The sequence below is a fragment of the Balaenoptera borealis genome (genome assembly GCF_965194805.1).
Source record: "Balaenoptera borealis genome assembly, chromosome: 3".
Classification (NCBI taxonomy): Eukaryota; Metazoa; Chordata; class Mammalia; order Artiodactyla; family Balaenopteridae; genus Balaenoptera; species Balaenoptera borealis.
In genome coordinates, this window is record NC_138866.1 from 64,223,864 (window position 1) to 64,243,572 (window position 19,709).

General features: G+C 41.3%; 2 protein-coding genes across 13 annotated transcripts in view; one reads left to right on the forward strand and one right to left on the reverse strand.

Moving 5' to 3' along the window:
* LOC309625107 (uncharacterized protein) overlaps positions 1 to 19,709 on the forward strand; it is a 758,084-nt gene that overhangs the window by 643,759 nt on the left and 94,616 nt on the right. The window contains exon 6 of the transcript XR_014242324.1: positions 6,434 to 6,502. The gene's annotated coding sequence lies outside the window, so the exon portion shown is untranslated. The remainder of the gene's footprint in view (positions 1 to 6,433; positions 6,503 to 19,709) is intronic.
* NPAS3 (neuronal PAS domain protein 3) overlaps positions 1 to 19,709 on the reverse strand; it is an 853,648-nt gene that overhangs the window by 70,237 nt on the left and 763,702 nt on the right. The window lies entirely within an intron of this gene.

The window sequence follows — 19,709 nt, forward strand, 5'->3', positions numbered from 1 at the left end:
ACTGACAGATGAAAATACCAAATCTTTATTATTATATAAAAATATATGTTGTCCAAGTCTCCCAGATAGTCAGTGGCAGAGCACACAGCCATGATCTGTTTGACTCCAAAGTTCATGATATGTCCAATATTCCAGTTCTTACATTTATTTATATTCTCATTTTATCTCTTATGCTAGGGCAGCAGGGTGGAGACAGGTCTAACTTTGATTCCCTATAGCACATAGCATGGTTCCTTAAACCCACAGCAAAGATTTATATGTATATACATATACATGTGTGTGTGTGTATATATGTATATATATAAAATATATGTGTATATATACACACATGTGTATACATACATATATACACACATGTATTATTTACATATATTTAATGTATTCAATAACTAATATTCATTAAACATTGACATTAATGTAATAAGATCTCCCCAACTTAGTTTCCCAATAGTAGGCCAATGGTAAAAATAAATCTTTTCTCACGGAAATTGTCCCAGTGGATTTTATGTTTATCCAGGATGACAACTGTGGTAATCTAAAAATGCCACAAATTCTTCAATACTCCTCCTTCCAAAAGGTGTAGCCTACTTCCTTTCCCCTTGAGTGTGGGCTAGACTTGGTGACTTACTTCTAATAAATAGCATGTGGCAGAGTTGGCGGTGTATGACTTGGTCATAACAGGCAGCGTGGCTTCCTTGTTGCTGTCTCCCGGGTCATTCACTCTGATGGAAACCAGCTGCCATGTTGTAAGGACACTTGAGCAGCCCTATGGGGAGGCTAATGTAGTCAGGCACTGAGGCTTCCTACTCACAGTCACGTGAGTGAGCTTAGATGTGGACCCTCCTGCCCCAATCAAGCGTTCAGATGACTATGCTCTGACTGACATCTCCATGACAACCTCACGAGCGATCCCGAGCTACAGCTAACTCTGACAAGCTGCTACTGGATTCCTGACCTATAAAATGAGATATCTTTGCTTTTTAAAAATCTATCAGTATTGAGGGTAATTTGTTATGCAAAGACAGATAATATAACACCCACGTGGAACCTCTTTTTGGACAAATCATAACCTTGTTTTGATATGTGACAACCATGTACGTGGGTAAGACTCATGTGATTTTGAGAAGGAATGCCTTGCCCAGAGTGTCAGTACCTGGTGAATTCACATATGTAAGGAAAACTACCTGCAGTGCTGATTTTTTAAAGTGGGGTCTGTGTTTTCAAAGCTAAATGCTCAACTGATTTTTTAAAATGTGCAGTTTGCAGAAGGTGCTGTCAACAGCGTCATCTGCAAGACTGTGATATCTTGAAAGGCAGGCTTGACATCTTGCTTATCTTTTGTTGTATCTATTCCCACTCTTCTCCAGCCCCCAACTCATGCCCCCCAAGTGCCTAGGATTATGTTTTACATAAGTAGGCACTCAGTTTGCATGTTGAATACAGTAATATTCGGATGCATTCTTTTAAGAAGAATTATTCATTTTACCCCTGCCCATTCTCTCACACCAAACGTCTTGTCCCAAGAAGTCTTTTCTTCTTTTTTGGAGGAGAGGGAATCATTACGTCCTCTTCTTGTATTCATTTCTAAGGAAGCATTTTTTGCTAAGTGTTGTTTTGAGAGTCATGGATTAGTGGGTGTGGTCTTAAGAAAAGAGGATTGGCCTGCTTTTGCCCAGAATTAGAGAATACTTTGCTCTCTGTCTTTTGGGAGTTGGTTTCCATTCCACTGGGCTGTCCTCTACCATCCTCTACCATGTGCCAGGGTGACTTTGAAGGGGGTGATGGACCTTAGTAGAGATCCTCGGCCACTGGCAGGGAGGCAGTGCCCACCATTTCCCGTGGACCCAAGTTGTACCACCTTTTGGATGTCAGGCAAATGCAGTTGCAGCCACTACCCTCTGGCTCAGCAATCAGCCTCTCTCAGCTTCAGTGCTTGCTCTGGAGTATGACGGAAAAGCCAAATTTATTGAAGTCTCAGGGCTGATTCCTGCTCCCACTCAGTTGTGAGTCTTCAGCTTTGTTTAGAAACTTGTGAATCATTAACTGAAACTCTAGAGCATAGCTGTGAAAATAATTGTGGTTCAATAATGATGTAATAAACTTCTTTCAGTATAACATTAAAAATAATCCGCCAAAAAAAGAGGAAAAAATAATAATCTGCCAACCCATGCCACCTGTCAGCACAAGCTCCCCGGCAATATCTGCCTGCCTTGGATGGGATGAGAATTGTGATGCATAAGGTTGGCGGTCAGGTTTCCTGCGCCCGGCAGGGGTTGCTACTTGGGGGGCTGTCCCCTGAGGGAAAGGAGAGCATTCAGCTGCCACCTGCTGCTCCACAGTTGGTGTTTGGATGATACCACTCGGGGAAATACACACAGTGTCAGAGTCAAGCTGCTACCAGTGGGTGTTTCTATACACAACTCCTAAGCTTCAGGAAAGTTCAAGGGGAAAAACTGGGTATTGTAAAGATAGACTTTGAGAGTGTATGATATCCCACATGACCTGTTCTGCAGCAGGCTGTGTACTCCAGAGAACACGCCATCTGAATACCGCGACGGTTTTAAATCTTACTGGAGACTCCCTATAAATGTTGCCACTTGAGGGATCTATTCTGGGAGAAAAATATAGCATGTCCTCCCGGGATGCCGCTTGGATTCCATTACCAATATTGCTTATGGGATCGAGTGTGGCAGTGCTTTTATCATGACTATAAAGTGGTTACGAGCCAATTCCTCATATAAAACATACTCAATAATATTGAGGTTTTTTTTCCTTTTCTGTTTCCTTCTTTTATTTCCTTCCTTCCTTTCCTTTCTTTCTCTCTTTTTTTAACGACAAACACGATGTCAGACAAAGGGCATCAGGACTTAGTCTTGGTAGTACAAAACAAAATAACAATACATAAACACCTTTGTGAAGGCAGCTTGAAACCCCATGTTTTCTATTAAAAAGTCATGTTCAATCTTCACTGTTGATAGAACCGAATAGCTAACACAGAGAACATTGTATATCAGAAAGGTCAATAGTTATTATGAGCTACAAATATATTTTTTTCCATCCTTCAGGCTGTTTAGCGCATATCACAGCATGAGCAGCTGTCTTCTTTAATGCTTGTAAAATTAGAATCCCAAAGAGGAAGAAAAAATTATGGTTGCAATGATTGCTCTTTGCTTTTGTAAGTTTACTTTAATATACTATTTTATATACATGAATCTTCGGTGCAGCCTATCCACGGGGCAGTAACTGGTTGCCAGTATCGAGTTGAACTGCCATGTTTATTTTCTTAGCATTCTGGCCAAATCTCCATCTCAGGCACAGATGTTGTCGACATACCATATTTTCAAAAGGAGTCATATAGAGGAGTCTGGTTACTGAGGCACTTGCAAACACACACATATGCATTCTGCCTTTTCATTGCTTTAAAGCTCTGTGACTAACTACAACAATGCCATGTGATGAGAAACAGTTATGCAGCACTGGGTGAAAAATCAGGCGGTGATTCAAACCATTGATACACAAAGTATCACTCTCCATGTGTAAAGTGCAGATGTGTGGCCTGAGAGGGCACCTTTTAGGTTGTTAAAGGTTGATCTTCTGCTTGTGCCTGGAACTCCTGGTCCTCACTCAGCACATAGCCCTAAAGACAAGGAGTATTTTACATAGCACATGTAAGCATATACTGGACGTTATAGCTGGCTCAGTCTTTGTTCAGTTATTTACATTAAATATGTAACGAGTATCTATAATGAGCTGGGACTGTTTATAACAGTGCTTACATTTGGGAGGAGGGGAAAATATATAACAGTTTCTGGAAGTGCTTAATGCGCTAAAGAAGAGCGATGCAGGGTAAGGGGCTAGCGAGTGATGAGGGCCACGTTTTGGTTGTGTGGTCACAGAAGACTAAGTCATGTGGATATCGGGGTGAAGATGCCACAGCTCCAGGCTCATGATTCGAGTTGCAGCTTCATCACTCTGCACTGGTAAATAGCTTTACGGAAAACTATTATTTGGATAGATATGTGCCAGTGACGATGAAATTCTAGAACTGTTACCCTTTGGACTTTTGTCCAAAATTAAAATAAGTGATATACTAAAGACGAATAATTTAACATGTAGGAAACTAAGGGAGGGGTCACTAAGAATTGTCCAGAGTGTCCTGTGCCTCCCAGATGAACCTATTGACATTGTCATTTATTTGAGGATCTCCAGAGAGAGCAGCTTCCGTAGAAAAGTGGGATAAAGATTGAGTAAAAATAAGTGATTACTTTGGTGAATTTGGTGATGAAAATAAAGAGAGCTGAGTATGTTTATTGATTGAGAGGACTGAGTTTAAAGTTGTCTGTATTAGAAATGCTAATTGAAGAATTTAAATCCTAAGGGATATTTCATTAGTAACACAGAAAAAGAGGTGAGCCTCTGAAATGGGGGGAAGAAAAAAAAGGATGTGAGCAAAAAAAGGGAGAGGGGGAGGGAGAGAAAGGGGAGGGTGATGGGAACCGCGCTGAACAACTTAATCTCAATAGAGTAAAGGTCGTTTGCTGAGATAAAGGAAGTGGGAGAAGGAGGGGATTTTGAGAGTAAAGAAAAAAAGCTATGGAGCAGCTCATGTGGGCAAAGCAAGTAGGATCAATAGAAAATAAGCAATAAGATTACACAGTGGTTAGAAGCTGCATGACTTAACTGTAAGTGCACTGATTTTCTAGGGTACCCTAATAATAATGGCTTTGTGGTTTATCAAGGCATTGCTCAGGATAGTGGGCTTTTCCCAGGGATGGGAGCCGGCTCCATGGGAATGAAAGAAAGACAATAGAGCGAGGGACTCCAAAGGGTTAAGAGACAAGCAAGTGAGGATGGATAGAGTGATGAGCTAGGGAACAGGAAAGGATGACGGGGGTAGGGGTGGGGTGGAGGTGGTGACGGGGGTGAGACAGCCAGTAAGGGGGGGCTTTCTTCCCAGAATGATTTGTGAGAATGCTATTTGTTGCTTTTAAACAAGTTTATCTTTTTTTTTTACAAATGGAACTTGTACCTGACTTTTTTTTTTTATAAATTTATTTATTTATTTATTTATTTTTGGCTGTGTTGGGTCTTCGTTTCTGTGCGAGGGCTTCCTTTAGTTGTGGCAAGCGGGGGTCACTCTTCATCGCGGTGTGCGGGCCTCTCACTATTGCGGCCTCTCTTGTTGTGGAGCACAGGCTCCAGACGCGCAGGCTCAGTAGTTGTGGCTCACGGGCCCAATTGCTCCGCGGCATGTGGGATCTTCCCAGACCAGGGCTCAAACCCGTGTCCCTGCATTGGCAGGCAGATTCTCAACCACTGTGCCACCAGGGAAGCCCCCAAGTTTATCTTTTTAATCTGTATTTTTTTTCCTACGTTCATAGAAAAATTGGAAGATGCACAAAAGTATAAATAAGGGGGAAAAAAACAACAACCCTGTAACCTTATCCCCAGCTACAGTCACTATTAACACTCATGTTTTGTTGCTGCCTTATTTACTATTTATTTATATATTTATTTCAAAAGTGGGATCACACCCATAGCTCCTACATTTTTTAATGTTAAAAAAAGTCACAGCTCACTAGGGGATAATAGCTGGGCTTTTATTAGACACTGTTTGGGGAATAAAAGGACATTGGGGCTCTAGCGGCCTTGGTTGCAAGGCACCTGTAAAAATAAGAAATGGTAGTATCTGCGTGTGCCTACATCAGTTCATCACTTTCAAATACACTATTTTTCCTGGCTGTGTAATGTATTTTTCCTGGCTGTGTAATGTTCCATCACATGGTGATGAATTTCTTTGAAATTAATCTTCCTTCAACTTTCTTATCACGTCTTTGGGTGGATTTCTAGAAAGAGTATTACTGGGTCAAAGAGGATAAGCTTTTATTTTTAAGCTAGTATGGACAATTTGTTTTCCAGAAAAGTTGTGCTGTGTTATCAGTTTATATGTTTATCAGCAATGTTTGATGTTCATATTAATTGCCATCTTAATATATGTGTTCTTATTTGCTAAAAATATTAAATTAGTAGAAGATGCAGAGAAGATACCCTGAAAAGCAATATGTAAAAACATCTCATGTGCTTAATTTGCATTTTTATTTCTAATGATGTTGAATAATGTTTTAATACATACTTACTGGCTATTTGAATTTTTTTCAGTGACTCATTTATGTCCTCTATTTTCCAATTGAGTTTTACTCTTTTTTCTTATCAATCTGAATGAGATACTTAGATATATGTATTAAGGATATTATCTTTGCCATATTTCTTGCAAACATTTCCCCATTTTTTTGCCTTTTACTTCTGTTTAGGATGTTCATTGATAAACATATGTTTTTAAATTTTATATAGAGAAATCTATACATTTTTCCCTTTGTAACTTTTTTTTGTTGCTCTCATACCTTAGAAAGGTTTTCTCTATTTTTTCTAACAGGTACTTGGCATTTTAAAAATGAAGCATGGTTAAAGGTCAAGGAATGGCTGTGCCAATGGGTGACTAAAGGTAAGTCAAGAAATGAGTTTGTTGAGCTTTGGCAGTCGAGGAAATCTGTGTGGAATCGGGACCCATCCTGGAAACTCTGACGCTGGCATCTGCTGCCGTCCGGTGGAGACGGCTGCGCAGACCTTAGCACCAGCCTTCGCCATTGAGGAAGGTCCACGAAAGGTGTGGGTGTTGACAGAGAGCGGCATTGAGAACAGGTAAACAATGCTGTTTTGTTTTTTTTTAAGAGGAAGTTTTTATATGCTGAGGTTGGAGGAAATGTTGCGGAAGCGCCGGGTGATAACCACTGCTCTTTCGCGCTGGGAGAGTCAGAAGCGTAGGAACGAATCATGGCCTCTGTTGAGAGCAAGTTTCTAGAGTAGTGGGCTCTAAGGGAAAAGGGCTTCAATCAGGGTGAAGACGCAGAGGTGGGGCTTGTGGAAAAGATGGTGGCAGTAGCAGAGCTTACTCCTAATGACGGTTCCCAGATGAAAACACAGGACACCTTGTTAAATCTGAATTTCAGATAAACGATGACTGCTTTTTTTAGTATGACCCAAATATTGCATGTACGTTTCAGATTTAACTGGGAAGCCTGTAGTTTTACCTGTTAACTCTGGAACCCCTGCTCATGAAAGAATGAGGACTCTATGTGGCACCGAGGAAGGGTTTCGTGTGAGAGAGTCACGTTGTTAGCAAGAATGAAGAATGGAGGGGTTTAGGAGACTGGCCTGGGATACATCTGTTTGACACAGAAAAGGTTCTGAATGGCTGGAACTTTCTCACTGGAGAGTGTTAGAGAGCCAGGCAATAATTGAAAATTCAAGTAAACGTTGGTGTGATGAAGTGGCTTTTTCAAATTTGCCTTCTTGGATATGGGGTCCAGCACAGCAGCCCAGTTTTTATTTTCCTGTGTGAACGTGTGTGTTCTGGGTGTAGAGGAGAGCCTGGGTTGGCAGGTCTCCACAAATGTCTCCTGAGTCAGTATCTTCTGCTAATTTATTATTTTTTATCATACAGGAGGAATTTGACTAGGCAGCTAAAATTTGTTGGTTTTATTATGGCTCTATTCCAGCACATCTTGAAGTGGTTATTTTTCAAAGTGTTTTCAGTTCGAAGTACTATATTAAATCCATCATCAATAAAGAACTGAGGTTTATTTATTGGAGAATATTCTTAGTAACATTATTTATACTTTGTAATAATTTAGAGGAGCCAGAAATGGGAGATAACCCGATAATTATCTATATCTGTTATTTTGCTAATGAATATCTATTTTCGACATCATCTTTAATTAAGCAAATTTTCCTTTATCTTATGATCCCAGTAAGTTTCAATGACCACTGCCCCATCTCAGCACCTAAACAAAGTCTTCTTATCCCCTGGTAGAAGTAGCCCTGCTTTGCTGCGAAGAAGACAGGACTCCATCCTTAGGATCTTGGTCAGCTGATATACATGTAGGCATCACAATACATGTGTAGGATCATTTCTGTATCTGAACTTGATGTTAGGTCATTTGTGTATTGTCTTCAAGGCTATGCATAGTCTTCCCAAGTGGGGGGGGATAAAAAAGCAGTCATTTTTTAAATGATTCTATTTATATTGCTCGCAATTAGCTTTGCTGTACCCTTTTTCCTTCAATTTAAAAACATAAAGGCTATTTATTGCTAACGGTGATGGTGAAAATGGGGTCGAAGCAGCCTTTTCTCAAACTGGGTGCAAAGCAAGTGTGTTGATACTATTATAATTACTGCCCCCTTTCCTGCTTCGCATATAATGCTCTAATGATGTACTTGATATTTTTAACATCAACACTTTAGCATTATATCAGGATGGCATCTGGGACTAAACTGTATATTCTGTAATGCCAAATGATTATTTTAAAGACTGGCACCGCATATTTCCTGTTGCCTGGTAGCTGAACGCTCCCACCACATTTGTCATAATTGTTTTGTGGTTAATCCTCTCCACAGCAGGGACACCAGGTATTTATGGTCGCCCTTGCTCTAGGTCTTCAATTATTTGACCTTACGTGAGAATGAATCCATCTATAACAGTAGGCTGTTGTTTGCCCACTTCTCCATTTTATTATTGCATTTATTTCTAACAAACTCCATTTGCATGTCACTAGTAAAGTTCTCAGTATTTTTTAATAGCTTGAGAAGCTGCATTTTAGAAATGACATAAAGGTTCAGATCATATACCTGGAGAAAATGCCCCTCTCGTGATGCTTAGCCTCATGTTTGACTCAGAGGTATGACCTGTGTCTTTAGTTTCCTCCTGAATCACTTCAGTTACAAGCCAAACCAAATACATCCAAATAAGTTTCCCTGAAATAGCAAATGATTTATACGTAAAACACTTGCGATCGAGCACTCTTTTATTCTGTAGAGAGGCTTTAGAATATTTTCCACTCATTGCACAAATAATGCACAGGTATTGTAATGATTTCTGGTATTAATTATTTACATGGGAGATAATATTGCCTTTACTTTCTTCTGGTAAGTGTCATATATTATTCTTTTGGTGCTAAAATCATGTTATATTCTTTAAATTATTAACATCTAATATATTAGACAAACTAGCTTATATCTAAAATGGAAGCTAAAATATGTAAAGCCAACCTAGAAAGGTCTTTATTCTGAAAGTTATGTCTTGCCCTTCAAAATTTTTTTGTTGACACTAATAATCAACACCTACAATCCTTCCTCGAAAAGTAGAGTGCCTCTCCCCGACCAGGTAAAATAGCAGTTTGTATGTAAGTAATTTAGAAGACAGAAGTAGACTTAAAGGGGAAACACGGGCAAAGAAGAAATTATCTTTCTACCAAGAGAATTAGTTTACTTTAAAAAGAATATTCTCTTACACAATTTGAAGTCCAGCATTTTAGGAGATGCATGTAAGTCCGAAAACATAAAATTATCAATAACAATCCTTGCTATTTTGACAATTATTTTCCTTTCTCTTTGTGGCTTGTTGGGAAAGAAAGCAAGCATTTAGATACATGCAGAACATGTAAGTAATCTCAGTAAGATGATATTCTTGGGATTTTCCATATTTATATATTTTTTCCTACATTGTATTTTCACTACCCAAGAGCCCTGGCTGTTATTTTTTTCCCGAAGTCTGAAGATCACCCCGTGGATTAACAAATGATTGAGGAGTCTCTCTTAAAAGACTCTTTAAAAAACTGTCAGAATCAGCCTGAGACAAAGATTTATTATGAACTATTTAAAGGGCTTAATATATGTATCCCCAATGAGCCCTTGGAGCAAACTAAAAAGGAAGAGTGGAATTCTCAAAGAATAGGAAAAATTCTCCAATGTCCCACTTTCTTCATACCGTGATTACTGTTTACTCAAAGGATAAAATGCCTAACCTGTCACACAAAGTCTTCAGAAGCCACAGTCCTGCTGATGTACAGTAAAAACAAAACAATGAAGACTGACAGCAACGTGCTTGAGAGAGGCAGCTGTAATTTACTTCCTAACCTGTTCACTAACACACTAATGTGGCTACATCTTGTAGCAGGAGCTGATCCCTGACCCACACAGCAATCAAACAACTACCCGAGTGTTGGCTGTCACAGAAGCTGGGACCATCGCCTTAATTATACGTTCCCGGATAACAAACCTTCCCTTAATGAGCAACTTTTCTCCAACGTGCATCCCAGCTCACCCCTTCTGTCCTTGAAAAGGCCCACTGTACATCACTGTGGTTGGAATTTGTGAAGCATATTCATAAGTATTCTTCCTAACAGGTAATAAATACTACCTGAGCAGGCTGTTTGCTTTATAAGAATGCCACGATATAATTAAAATTATAGGCTTGTACTCCTGGGAGGCTCTGGAGAAGAATCACTCAAGACCGAAGGGAAACTTTTCAGTGAACTTAGAACCATGCTTTTCTCTTTTCATATCAGTAATATAATAATAATTTTTATTGTCAGGACTATTTTATTTTCTTTGGGATTTATATTTGGCAACGAGATTCTCCACCCCACCGCAACCTCCGTGCCCTTAATTGATATGATATCTGCACTAGCGTTCCTTCTTCCTAGACATGGGATTTCTTTATTTTCCTCTTATTATAACATCCCTCAATTCTGCTCTGATCTGCTGACAATGCCCCAACAGTTAACACAGGCATATAGGAGGGTCTTACAGGGAGGTTTTATAGATACAGTCGTCCCTGGGATCTGCGGGGGATTGGTTTGAGGGGCCCCTCCTCCTCCCACAAACACCAAAACCCAGGAATGCTCAAGTCCCTTATGTAAAATGTCATAGTACAGTTGGCCCTTGTTATCCAGGGGTTCCATCCATGGTTGGTTGAAACCATGGCTGTGGAACCCGTGGATACAGAGGGCTGACTCTACCTTGAGCAGAGGTAGTGCCTCTCTATGGCAAGAAGACCTTTAGCATTGAGAACGAACAGCCGAGACGATCTTAAATATAAAGATTTACTTCCCTATGTCACTAGCTCAGTGCTGGGTTGGGACTGGTCCATCAGCAAGGCCAATGGCATAGATTGGTGACTCAGTGCCGCAAGGGAAAGGACTTGGGAGACCGGATTCATTGGTTCTACTTTGATTTTATTTTGCTCTCTTTAATACTTTGATTCTTTTTCTTTTCCCTTCATATGGGTAGATACGTTTTCTCTGTAAAACAGTTTTAGGAATGTTTGATAAGATACATAAGTAACGTGTACAGTATTTAGAGAACTCAATTGCAGTCGCTTTAAATTGCCGTGTACAGTGGAGTACGTGAACTAACCCACGTAAATCATATCGCCTGGCACATGATGAGCCCTCAGTAAATGGTAGCTTTTATGGTTGTAGTTGGTATTGCTAATGTCTCCGCAGGCTGGTTCTAACATCTGTTTTTAGGATTATTGGGTGGATCAAGGAGCAGGAATGGATAGTAATGCTCAGTAGTCCCCTGGGTCTCAGAGCAGAAAATCCTGTCCTGGCATAACAACAGTGGTGCCCTTGGGCAGGATGACGGCCACAACCTGGAGAGCAGCAGTGTGGCATGGGGGTGGGGTAATGCCTTGGAATTCGGAAGCTTGAGTTCTAGGTTTGGCGTAGCAGGCAAAAAGCTCTACAGTCTTAAGTCAGTCATGTATCTCTCCTCCATTTACTCCCTTATCCCCATGAAGCCCATGATATTACATGTCTTACCCAGCATCAGGAGGTTGCTGGGAGAATCAAATAAATCCACATGAAGGAAAGCCTCGATTAACGTAAGTTAAATTTGAGCAGCAAACATTTGTTGTGTACTTATGAAGTACCTGGTGCTGAAATACCACATCAAATGTGAATCTTATTAATGTCGGGGAAAAAAAAAACCTACCTATAGACATGTTACTATTTTGTTCTCAAAATTCATATATTCACTAACGTTCCTGGTTGTGCTATTATCGTTAACATTACTTTGGGTAAAAGATGTCTAGGCTGATAAATTTCCAAAATGGATAGGTATCATGAACCTGACTGCGAGATGGTAAGAAAATTTTACAGTCACTGGTTTTACTAGAAAGTGCTACAGAATAAATGTGAACGGGAGAAAATGCAAATGCAAAAGAGGAGAGGAGAGAATTAAACAGGGAATAAAAATGAGGAGGAAGAAAGATGTAGGGTAGTAAGAAAGAAACTACAGAGGGAGGGCTGAAAAGATGAGTATAAAGGACTAAGAGGAGGAGAAAAACACATACAAATGATACAGATGAAGCAACAGTAAAAGGTACAAAACAAGAACCTTGGTATATTGAGGAAAAAAGGGGAAAAACAGTGGAAGGAATAGGAATGCTATTCTTATACCCACACTGTAGGTTTGAGTTTGCAGACCAGCTGCTGGTCTTCAGCTGCATGTGCCAATGACCTGTGCTTTCCCCAGACCAAAAAAAAAACTGAGGAAGCACGAATTAACTCATATTTGGAGCTTTTAAAAAATAAATATAATCATTACAAAAGCAGATATCCCAACATTTGCAACATTACAATTTTAAATCCACATGCTGGGTGATAGCCTAGATTTTCTTAATAGCCATTTTATTTTGCGCATAGCCGTTCTGAGGTACAGGGAATTAGGATTAATGCCGAGTCATTTACATACACATTTAATTTAGTTGTCACAACACTTTTTGAGATAAGCTCTTTTATTTTTCCCATTTTAAGGAGGATCCATTGTCTATGACCATGCATGCTCAAATACCCACGATTGCTTCTATAGAATGGCTTAAGCTAAATCTAGATTTATTAGTTGTAATTTACTTACAAATCTTGAACATTCTTTCATTTTTGGCTGCAGTATATTTCAAAGAGTTCTGGTGCATGGAAAGAAGTATGTGAGAAGGTGGGCAAAAGGATGATAGGAATTTGGAGTGATTTTAATTTTTACTTTATTTTCCAGATTTTAAGAAATGTACATTTATTGTATCTATCTCTGTGCACTATGTTTGTATGTTTAAAGGGTTGGTGCTTGTACTGTCCATAACTTCTCCCAAAGAGTCTGCTTCTGCCTGCTCTGGAAGTTGAGATTTCAGGGAAAAGTTGGTATTGAACACTAATCAGCAGAGTGCCTGACTTGCCCCTTATCAGAGAGAAGGAGTCAGTTTGCCTTTGCAGCTGAACTCTAGGACTCCTTTCTGTCTTTTGCCACTGAAGAGACGGGCTTTTCTCTCTTTGTGATTTTTTTTTTTTTTGGTGGTGGTGGGGCAGTTAGAGCATGATCAGAAGAAAAATGCCAGAGAATGCTTAGGTTATTTGATAGTCCCTGAGTTTATGTAAATCCTACAATGGTTTTCAAACAGGTGCAAGTTTCTCTGGCAAATCCCTTCTAACTACATCAACTCTGCTCTCCTCTCTAGCTTTCTAGTGCTGTCATTTTATGAGCTAGCCCTTTCCAGAAACCTGCTTTCAAAAATTTTTAAAGAGTCATATTTCTGCCCTTAAATGTTCTGTGACACATTTAAATATAACAGAACAACTCTATGAAAGAATGAATTAAAAACCGAAAAATTATGTGTGAATATAAGAAACAAGAAAATGTTAAGGCAGTGCCCTATAGCAGGTGGCGACTAAGGATGCAGAAAAGGACAGAGAAAATAAGACAATGCATGGAGAGGCCAGCTACAAGGAACAACGAAAACAAAAAGGAAAAGTAAGAGAAAAGAAGGGTCAGAGGGAGCAAGGGAAAAACCCCTAAATGTAAAAGAGAGTAGAATTCCACTTATATGAGGTACCTAGAATAGGCAAATTAATAAAGACAGAAAATATGACAGTGGTTCCCAGAGGCTTGGGGGAGGAGCAGATGGGGAGCATTTGTTTCATGGGTACAAGAGGTTTGGTTTAGGACAGTGAAAAAGTTCCAGAGATGGATGGTGACAATGGTGGCATAATGTGAATGTACTTAATGCTACTGAACTGTACACTTAAAAATGGCCAAAACAGTCACTTTTGTGTCACATATATTTTACCACAAAAAAGAGACTACAACTTATACTAATGAAAAATGACATGATACCAATGAGGAAAAAAAAAAGAAGGAAAACACATAAATGTAAAAGTAGAAGTACCAAAGGAGAAAAACATGATAGGGAAGAATAGAGAAACAAAGCATGGAAGGAATGGAAAACTATGGTTTCCATCAAGGCTGAGGGGAAATAGTAGCTGCAGTGCCACCTTTCAGTTCTTTATTTATTCAGCGAATATGTACGAGGTACTTACACTCTGTGGGGCACTGGGGATACGGAAATTAATTGCATAGATAACTGTCCTTGTTTTCAAGGAGTGTCTGTGTAGTGACGGGTTACAAAGATCAATGAGACATTGTTTTGCCCTCAAGGAGTTCATGGTCAGTGCTTATCTAACTTTATTTCATAGATAAATTAGCGCATTTAATGAGGTATAGCCCTCTGCCAGTGCAGCCTTGGGAGGGAGGCCGGAACTGTAGCCCAAGTTAAACATACATTGGTCCTGGTACCACGAGCACATTCCAGCACAGACTTAGAGAGCTAGATGATCTAGCTCAGTGATGATCTAGAACAGTCTCCCCATGTGTAGCAAGAAAAATGAGAGCAGAGGAGGGTAAGCGATTTGCCCAGGTTTACCCCACCCCCAGGAACACAGTCGGGAGCACAACCCAAGTTTCCTGACTCCCCAGCCCAACCCTCATTTGATTAATATAGATTAAAAAGGTTGGGGAGGGCCTTCCCTGGTGGCGCAGTGGTTGAGAATCTGCCTGCCAATGCAGGGGACACGGGTTCGAGCCCTGGTCTGGGAAGATCCCACATGCCGCGGAGCAACTGGGCCCGTGAGCCACAACTACTGAGCCTGCGCGTCTGGAGCCTGTGCTCCGCAACAAGAGAGGCCGCGATAGTGAGAGGCCCGCGCACCGCGATGAAGAGCGGCCCCCGCTTGCCGCAACTGGGGAAAGCCCTCGCACAGGAACGAAGACCCAACACAGCCATAAATAAATAAATACATACATAAATAAATTTAAAAAAAACTGAATAAAAAGGTTGGGGGAAAAAACCCTTGATTAGTAATCAGAACAATAAAGGTGATTCACACTGTTCCACTGAGTGCCAAGGACTTACTGAAATAAAGAAAATCAGACAGGGTTTAATTTCAAGGGCTCCAAGGTCATTATTTTATAGGACATCAACCAATCATCTAAACATCAGGATAAAGAAGGCACAGTCAGAGCCAGATGAAAAACACAAGGCAGAAACTGTTCCAGGGTGACTAATGCAATAATATTGAGGAATGTCACAGGTCCCCTATTATAGTCAAAGTCACTTTAACTAATTGGCTCAGGCTATAAAAACATACAATCTGGGTCAAATGACACTGCTGAAGGAAACGTCTCTGCTCAGACATTATCTGGAATCAAAGCATCCCAGTAAGAAGGCAAGAGACAAAGAGAATGTCCAGTTTGTGGGAGATCCTGAGAGATTTTAAAACTGGTTTATTTAATAGCAGCCAGCTTATGTGTCTATGGACAATGGTGATAACATTCTTTCTTCCTTGGTATTGCTTCATACTTCAGAAGCATATGATATTTCAAGGGATACTATGGGATTTCATTGACTCTAAGACATTATCAATTTAAGGTACCCCATGCTTGTATGAAGCCCTAAGAAAAAAATACTGCCGATTATAGAATCATGAGATAACATTAATTGCAAGATGCGCCCCAAAGTTAGAGATGATAAAATGTGGGGGAAATATAGAATCAATGACAAGGTAATTTTCCTGACTCAGGATTAAGTTTGATAATTATCTCTCTCGTTTTTAAAAAGGGAAGTAAATCAAGGAATGTGTAGCTGGCACTGTTGGTTGCTTACCCCAAACTCTCCCTGTCCTTTTTTCCTTAAAAAAGCCCTATTCCTGCAGCCCCTCCCCACCCGCTGGCATTTATCTCTCCCACAAACCCACCTCCCTCCGCCCAGCTACATTATTCAGGGGAAGTAAGCTCAGTCCCAGGCAAGAATCATGGTTGGCTAAAGCCACTGTGGGTCTAGTTGCCTACAACTGGTTTCAGAACTTATTCATTCAACAAGTATTTAATAAGTTTCTACTAGTTCCTGTCACTATTCTAGGTTCTGAAGTTATTGCAGAGGGGAAAAAAAAAAAAAAAGAAAAAAACCCCCTCCTCAATAGAGCTTACATTCCCTTAGGAGGTTTAAAAAAAAAAAAAAAAAAGACAAGATGAATAAGTAAACTATGTAGTATGCTATATGGTAGGAAATGTGATGGAGAAAAATAAGACAGGGGAGGACCACAGGGGATGTAGGGAGACAGAGTTGTAATTTTAAATAGTGTGGCCAGGAAAGCTCTCACTGTGAAGGTGGTATCTGACTACAGACTTGAATGAAGTGAGGCAGTGAGCATTTGGATATCTGGCGGAATAGGGTTCTAGGAAGAAGAAACAGCCTGTACAAAAGTCCAGAGGTGGGACATGCATCGTGTGTTTAAGGCATAGCAAGGAGGCCCATGCTACTAGAGCAGAGTTTGGGAAGGAGAGTGATAAGGGTGAAGGCAGAGAGATGATGAGATGGGTGGTGTGATTAGGGATACAGCCTTGAAGAACACATTAGGGATACAGCCTTGAAGAACTTGGGATTTTACTCTGAAGATGATGACAAAAGCCCCATGGCAGTTTGTAGTAGAGCTGAAGCATGATCACGCTCTTGTGCTGAGACTGCAGGGGAAGGATGGGAGGCAGGAGCGCCACTAGGGAGGCTGTGGTCACCGTCCCAGGTGAGGTGGTCGGGGGGAAGGTGGTGAGATCTGGTCAGATTCAGGACCTATTGAAGGAACAACTGGCCAGACGTGCCGACAGATTGAACACGGGATGGTAGAGAAAGAGAAGTGTCAAGAATGCCTCCGAGGATGACTGCATTGATAGCGATGCACTTCAACCATGGGAAGTTAGGGGACGTCTGCTGAATTTGGCTTTTGGGAGAAGTTTTAACAGAGATCAAAAAATTGCGAAGACTCCTCTGCATCTGGACATTGCTGTTGCTACAAACGTAAGTGAGAAGCAAGGCTGAGGACGAGACTCATATGCTGAGGCAGCAAGAGCAGAAAGATGGAGAGAACCTAGTTTCTCATGATGATCTTGTTGGGCCACTGAAGGAATGAATCTTAGGGTTGACGTTCCTTTGGGCTTCTTATTACATGAGATGACAACTTCCTTTTAAGTGAACGAAATTGATACTGAATTGAAATAATCCTCCTGGGCAGATAGTAGATGCTAAATCCAGCAACAGAACTTGGGAGCTTTGAGCGTGTGACTCGATTTTCCTGACAAAGAATGTCTCCAGTGAGGGAGAAGGAGGGTCGATAATTTTCAAGAAGGTTTGGCTCTGGGGTAATTGGAAGGGGAAGAAGACGATGATGGTGAGGGACCCCGCATGATGTAGAGTCAGCCTCCTGTGGGTGAGATGTGTGTGACACATGATATAAATAGAACCAGGTTTTTAAAAAAATGAGTCCACTAATTTCCTAATAAAGAGCCCAGCTTCGGGGCTTCCCTGGTGGTGCAGTTGTTAAGAATCCGCCTGCCAATTGCAGGGGACACGCGTTCAAGCCCTGGTCCGGGAAGTTCCCACATGCCACGGAGCAACGAAGCCCGTGCGCCACAACTACTGAGCCTGTGCTCTAGAGCCCATGAGCCACAACTATGGACACCCGCGAGCCACAACTACGGACGCCCGCGTGCCTAGAGCCTGTGTTCCGCAACAAGAGAAGCCACCGCAGTGAGAAGCCCACACACTGCAACGAAGAGTAGCCCCCGCTTGCCGCAACTAGAGAAAGCACGCACGCAGCAAGGAAGACCCAAAGCAGCCAAAAATAAATAAATAAAATAAATAAATAAATTAAAAAAAAAAAAAGAGCCCAGCTTCCAGAGCATTCACTTCAACCTCCACCCACCTTGTGTCTCCTCCTGCACGTGGCCTGCACCACCCCCTGTAAGAATGGACCAGCTTTCTCAGGGTCTGGTGTTCATCATCATCACTTAAACTAGAGACATCCTGCAGCTCCACCTTCATAGGTGATATCTGATGGCATTTAGCACTGTATGGAGATGCCCTGGGATCTAGTGGTGGGACCCTGACATCTAGCTCATCAGAGGCAGTGGTGATTTAAAGAACAGTGATTAAGTGATTAAGGCAGGGATTTTGTCTTAAGACCCTTGTCTAGAACTTGAGTGTCCTTTCGCACGAAGCTGTGCATCTGCTCGGCGTGCGGGAGCTGGCTTTGCGGAGACAGTTGCCTTTGGCCCATTTGAAATATTTGGCTTCTCTCAGGAACCCAGGCTGTGAAGCATGTTTGCATCTTATGGCTCTTGTGGGCAGCTAGGATCAGTCACAAAAGATGCCACTTGAACGGATGTGTGCTGTTGTAGCATACCGATCTGTTACATGTAAACCTGTTGGCTTCTCGGTCGTTTGTGGGTGCATGTTTAGTTTCACCTGCACCAGCTCAGACTGGCACATGGTACAGAAACAGTCCCTCAAAGGGGAAGACTCTGGCTGCAGAACCATGAGGCCCTTCCCATCACTGCCCCTCTTCTGATTGGTGTTTTTACAGGTCTCAGTGATGGGAATTTTTAGAACAAAGTGGAGTACTTGGCGTGCTTATTTGCATGTCAATTTCCAGAATGCTTCTCCCACTTTTCACCAAGCCATAGTGATGCTTTTGTATCTCTTCTGCCTGGGAACAAACAGAGAAGAAGGGTCGAAGTGGGTCAGCACAGTGTCCTGGCACTTCTTTTGGCTGAGTCTTTGCCCAACAGGGTGGAAGCCAGCCTGTTACTTATCCCTGGCCCCTCAGATCCTCGGCAGCCGTGCAGAGCTGGGAGGTCTGCTCTCTTCATTGGCGTTCAGTGCGAGCAGGCACCTGACCATGGGAACGTTTCTGCCCTGGGTCACAGGCCTTGTGCAAGTGACCGTGGTGAGAGTCTAATCTCTATTTGCTGTGTTCCGGTCATCTTCCCCTTTAACCCGTCACTTGCCTGTCCTCACCTCTAGCTGGGAATAATAAATGTGGCAGGAGAAAAGTAGGATTTCTTTTCCTTTGGGACAGTAGCCGGGTCCCGTCATTATAGTAAATCAACTGTAAGTATCCCGCAGCAGTATCATAAAATGGGCAAATTAAAACATTTTTTCCCCATCAAAAGATTCTTTGAAGTGCTCTTCTCTGGCTGAATCTCACAGAAGAGTGTACAGGAAACAACGTTCTGTATACGTTGATTTGCCCCAGTCCCCCGTCACGCAGGGAAGTTCTCTACATTGTAGTCTCAAAAGCATTGTCCGGTCACATTTTAAAAAGGCCCAGCTTCAGCCATTTCCCCTGGGAGGCACGTCTCAGAAATTTTAACAGACAACGCTCCTCTGCCGGTTCAGCTATTGTTCTGAGAGGGCTGCGAAAGAGGCATATTGCACATGGAATTCCAAATTTTCTCCCTGTCACCTGACAGTCTGTATATTAAAACAATATTATTAAAATAACATTAATTTTATCTTAGTAAATTTTTAATGTGCAGTTATAAGGTAATCAGGGAAGTTTCATTATCCAGTGCATGCATGTATAAGTTTCAGCAAGAAATCTCTGCCTGGTAAAAAGAAAAATAATAATAATAGAGAGGGGTTTCAGTCCTGAAGGTGAGTGAGTTGGAAACATGTGCTTGCTCCCAGCAGAACTTTTAAGCAGACGTTC